Source organism: Pseudorasbora parva, chromosome 8 (assembly GCF_024679245.1).
Source record: "Pseudorasbora parva isolate DD20220531a chromosome 8, ASM2467924v1, whole genome shotgun sequence".
Classification (NCBI taxonomy): Eukaryota; Metazoa; Chordata; class Actinopteri; order Cypriniformes; family Gobionidae; genus Pseudorasbora; species Pseudorasbora parva.
In genome coordinates, this window is record NC_090179.1 from 43,547,843 (window position 1) to 43,553,808 (window position 5,966).

The 5,966-nt window shown below is 39.4% G+C and overlaps 1 long non-coding RNA gene across 1 annotated transcript in view; it reads right to left on the minus strand.

Moving 5' to 3' along the window:
- Positions 1 to 576: 576 nt before the first annotated feature.
- Positions 577 to 5,966, minus strand: part of LOC137084859 (uncharacterized) — a 42,031-nt gene continuing 36,641 nt past the window's right edge. The window contains exon 5 of the long non-coding RNA XR_010906816.1: positions 577 to 819. This is a non-coding gene — a long non-coding RNA (uncharacterized lncRNA). The remainder of the gene's footprint in view (positions 820 to 5,966) is intronic.

Genomic DNA, 5,966 nt, shown 5'->3' on the forward strand with positions numbered 1-5,966 from the left:
AGCCCACAAGAGCTGCAGTTTTGGAGATGCTCTGACCCAGTCGTCTAGCCGTCACAATCTGGCCCTTGTCAAACTCGCTCAAATCCTTACGCTTTTATGTTAGATGCAATTAATCAAAATTAACTGATTTGACAGGACTAATCTTAAGTCATTTTCTTCTCAAGTAAATGTATTGTGATTTAAGAAGTTTTAGATATTTGTTCTGGAAACTAGACAAAGCCACAGAGAAAGAGAATGTCTTTTTGCAGTGCAGGTACACATCAGATACGAGTGAAGCAGACTCCGCAGCTACTGTTACCTTCAGACAGACGGACAGAACGAGAGAAAGACGAGACATGAAAGAAAGACTTAGGGTGATGACATCACACTGGAATGAGTGAAAAAGAGAGGGAAATGTAATTACATAATCCCACACACACACACACACACACACACACACACACACACACACACACACACACAGTTGAGAGTGTGTGGCCCGCAGCAGCGCTTTGATGTGTGTTAGTATCATGTTAAATGATGAGGTGGAAGTTCAGGAGATTAGTTGTGTTACGACAGACACACACACACCTCGACAACTCCGACACACAGATTGCGCCCCGCACGACTCTTTTCCAGCAGACACCGGGAGACCCTCGGATATTATCCTTTACAAATAGAGACAAGCTCTCCCCCCGAACACACACTCACACACACAGCTCCAGCTGTCCTGCGTCCCATTGTGTGTTTCCACGGTGATGGACAGAGATTAGCTGCCACGGCAACCAGCACACTCCGGTCCGGGAAACGTTTGCTTCTTTATGCTGTCGACGGAAACTTCTGTGGAGAAAAAGAGAGAAGCATTGTGGAAAACAGTGTGTGGACTTGTGTAATGAAGAGCAAACAAAACACACACTTTTACAGGGTTTGTTATGGTATCAGAATCGATTATAATGTGCTTTTAAAACACAGATTCACAGTAATAAATAGGAAAATAGTGGTGTAAACTGTCAAAGTGAGTCTCATTATCCAGCTCAATATAAAGGGTTTCTGCAGGTTTAATGAAGGTAAAACCTTTTTAAAAAAATGTAAGGAATAAATTGAAGGGAACATAACACATCAATATGTTGAATTTAAATGCACACAATGAGTTGTATTAGCAACACTTCAAAGTTTGAAAAGTTTCAATAAATCTTCACAACTTTTTAATTCATCTGAGAAAAAATTGAATAGAAAAAAACAACTTAAAATTTGGGATCAGAAATCTTGTGAAAGTGATTTTATGATTAAAACAAGAACAAATGTCTAGAACAAACACCCCCCTTTTAAGAATAAACTTACATTTCTAAGAATAAAAGACTTCATTTCTTAATTTTGCATGTCAAGTAAATGTATCTTGACTTAAGGATGTTTAGATATTTGTAGTGGAAAAAACAAAAATAAGGTAGATATGCCTTTTTTTTTACAGTTTTGTGCAATTTAATTTAGCATGGGCCATGAAATCTGTTTTTTTTTAAAATAGTTTATTTTATTTTTATAAAAAAAAAAAATCGGTTTTAATGGTTAAATTAAATTCCATTAAACAAAAATCATGTCTGACTAACTGAAATCATGAAACAGACCAATTTATGAAGCTTAACATGCCATGATATTCCATTTTAGTCTCTAATTTGAGACATTTTTATGGCCTTAAATTGTGGAAGGTGAAATTAAGACTCGCAAAAACTCTGATATAGTCCAAAATTTGAATCAATAATATTACATTGAATATCAATTGTCTTTTAACCCCCAACTGAGCAAGTCAAAGGCATCTCCAGACATGAGTTATTCCTCAAATCATCTGTTGCTGGACCATAAAACAGTGGGAAAAATCCCACATTGAAAGGCCTGAGCCATTCATACAGACCAGAATATCACAAAGACTTGAGTTTGCAGGACACTGTGTATGTTAGACAGGAAGAAAACATGTATTAACACTGTGGGAATCACATACAACACTCTTAACGTCATGGCAGTTTTGCACATTTAGTATCCAGTTATTAAAATATCATGATGCATTTTTGTAACACTGACCCTTGTCGCTCTGTGTGAAAGGCAGGAAGCAAGTCTGAGGCCAGTGCAGTTCCTCACACACACACACACACACACACACACACACACACACACACACACACACACACACACACACACACACACACACACACACACACACACACACACACACACACACACACACACACAAACACTTTGACTTTCTGACCTCTGATCTCCTGAGCTCTCGCTTCCCAGTGAAAGAATGACAGGAAAACAAAGAGAGGTCATGACACACACACACCCCCCTCACACACACACACAGACAGACTAAACCCAGAGTGACAGGTTGAGGCATACGCAGACCACCGATGGAAACACAGGACAGAAGAAAACAACAACATGAGCATCAAGAACATCCTCTCGCTGTTTTACAATCTCCGTATGCAAATACAACAGATTGAGTGACAGGGGCTGAGCACACTGTACAAATTGTGAATAAAAAAAGGAATGCAATAATTTACAAATCTCATAAACTTATATTCTATTCACAATAATATAGATAACATATCAAATGTTAAAAATGGGACATTTTGAAATGTCATGCCAAATATTGGCTCGTTTTGGATTTAATGAGAGCTACACATTCCAGAAAGTTGGGACAGGGAGCAATAAGAGGCCGGAAAAGTTAAAGGTACATATAAGGAACAGCTGGAGAACCAATTTGAAACTTATTAGGTCAATTGGCAACATGATTGGGTATAAAAAGAGCCAGTGTCTCTCAGAAGTCAAGATGGGCAGAGGATCACCAATTCCCCCAATGCTGCGGCGAAAAATAGTGGAGCAATATCAGAAAGGAGTTTCTCAGAGAAAAATTGCAAAGTTTGAAGTTATCATCATCTACAGTGCATAATATCATCCAAAGATTCAGAGAATCTGGAACAATCTCTGTGCGTAAGGGTCAAGGCCGGAAAACCAAACTGGATGGCCGTGATCTTCAGCCCTTAGACGGCACTGCATCACATACAGGAATGATACTGTAATGGACATCACAACACGGGCTCAGGAATACTTCCAGAAAACTTGTCATGAACACAATCCACCGTGCCATTCGCAGTTGCCGGCTAAAACTCTATAGGTCAAAAAAGAAGCCATATCTAAACATGATCCAGAAGCGCAGGCGCTTTCTCAGGGCCAAGGCTCGTTTAAAATGGACTGTGGCAAAGTGGAAAACTGTTCTGTGGTCAGACGAATCAAAATCTGAAGTTCTTTTTGGAAAACTGGGACGCCATGTCATCCGGACTAAAGAGGACAAGGACAACCCAAGTTGTTCTCAGCGCTCCGTTCAGAAGCTGCATCTCTGATGGGATGGGGTTAAATGAGTGTGTGTGGCATGGGCAGCTTACACATCTGGAAAGGCACATCAATGCTGAAAGGTATATCCAAGTTCTAGAACAACACATGCTCCCATCCAGACGTCGTCTCTCTCAGGGAAGACCTTGCATTTTCCAACATGGCAGTGCCAGACCACATACTGCATCAATTACAACATCATGAAGAAGGATCCGGCACTGAAATGGCCAGCCTGCAGTCCAGATCTTTCACCCATTAGAAAACATTTGGTGCATCATAAAGAGGAAGCTGCGCCAAAGAAGACCTAAGACAGTTGAGCTGCTAGAAGCCTGTATTAGACAAGAATGGACAACATTCCTATTCCTAAACTTGAGCAACTTGTCTCCTCAGTCCCCAGACGTTTGCAGACGGTTATAAAAAGAAGAGCGGATGACACACAGGGGGAAACATGGCCTGTCCCACCTTTTTTGCGATGTGTTGATGCCACGAAATTTAAAATCAACTTATTTTTCCCTTAAATTATACATTTTCTCAGTTTAAACATTTGATATGTCATCTGTGTTGTATTCTGAATAAAATACAGAAATTTGAAACTTCCATATTGTTGTATTCTGTTTTTATTCACAATTTGTACAGCGTGCCAACATTTTTGGAATGATTAGATAGATAGATAGATAGATAGATAGATAGATAGATAGATAGATAGATAGATAGATAGATAGATAGATAGATAGATAGATAGATAGATAGATAGATAGATAGATAGATAGATAGATAGATAGATAGATAGATAGATAGAATACAATGAATGACAGAATGAAAGATGGATAGAAAGAATGATATATGAACAAATAATAATTCAGACGAACGACCAATGCATGGATGGATATAGGGATAGATGGATGGATTTCAACAGTGTTTTCAAACATTTCGACCAGACGAATGTGCTGAAGTGACAGAATCAATAATAAAGCAGAGCGGTAAACGAGGCTCAGTCTGTGAGCTGAGACACACCGGTCTTGCATCACAGATCAGATTTATTTTATTTTATATCAGACATTGTGACCCAGACGGTTCGGGTAGCATTGACCAATCAGCAGTTGTTTCTCAATCTCTCACACAGACGGTTTTCATCAAACACAATCACATCAATCTGTGTCGATGAATCATGACACTCTCACCCTCTTTCAACACCCAGTGTGATCAGTCTCATCCTTTTATTTCTACTAGATTTGTCCTCCGGTGTGTTGCAATGCATATTTCCCTCCTCCAACATTCGGAGAAGCCGTTATTTCTCTGATAGATTTTGAGTGGCTAGTGTTCTAATGCCCAACAAAAGCCATTTAGATCAGACCGAATCTATTGAAGACATAAATGTGTGTGTGTGTGAGTCATCTGTGATGAAGTCACACACACATTTATGTCTTCAATAGATACACACAGTCAGATGAGATCTCACTACCTGGAGCCACAATAATACACCACTGACACACACTGTCATCAGAGACAGAGACACACAATCACACATCACTCACACATACACACACACACACACACACACACACACAGATATCCAGGCATCTAAGTCATGTTAATCACCCATTTAGTAGCTGTGGGGATTTTTCCCAAGCTTTTATGCCGGGTCGGATTTCTCCCTGCAGAGAGCTTCTCACAGACAGCGAGAGGATGTGTGTGTGTGTGTGTGTGTGTGTGTGATAGTGAACATTACAGCAGATTATTCACTGCCTTGTTCTCCCTGCATACCATGTGTCTGCTGCTTGCTGTAAATTTGAAACTTGACAAGCAAATTTTTTAAAACTCTGCTTTTCCAGATTTAATGTTCAGAGTCACTATAATGATCCATTCATCGGTTGGAGAATGAAACACTGTGACTTTGTGCTGCTGTCAGTATAATGTGTTAGTTTGAGCATCGGTCTGTCAAACAAATGGAAGTTTGTCAAAACAGTCTTGGAATTTAAAAAAAAAAAAAAAAAATTGTAATTATTTTATTATTTATGTTACTATAATATGTTTTTAATTATGTTTGGTGACTTACCCACCATGACTTAACCACCTACCATGTTTTTCCCACTTCGATTTCTCAATTATTGTACTTGCACTCTCAATTGCCTACTGTTGTTCTGTCTACTCTGTTTGTCAATTGGCTTTATTGTTGTTTGTTTATTGTAAAGTGTCCTTGAGCTCTGGAAAGGCGCTATATAAATAAAACTTATTATTATTATTATTATTACTTATTTACACTATCTAGATATCGATGGATCGACAAGGCTTTCCTCAAGGTTTAGGAGTGTGTTTATGGGGATTTTTGCCCATTCTTCTAGAAGTGCATTTGTGAGGTCAGGCACTGATGTTGGACGAGAAGGCCTGGCTCTCAGTCTCCGATGAAATTTTCCAAAATGTCTTGGTATGCTGAAGCATTAATGCTGCGTTTACACCGCACGCGAATGACACGATTTGCACTAGTGATTTACATGTTAAGTCAATGCAGAGACGCGAATAAGCATTCGGCGGTGCGAATAGCGCGATTCGCGCGAATGACGCGGCAAGGATCATGCGAATTGAGCGTTTTAAACTCGTGATTC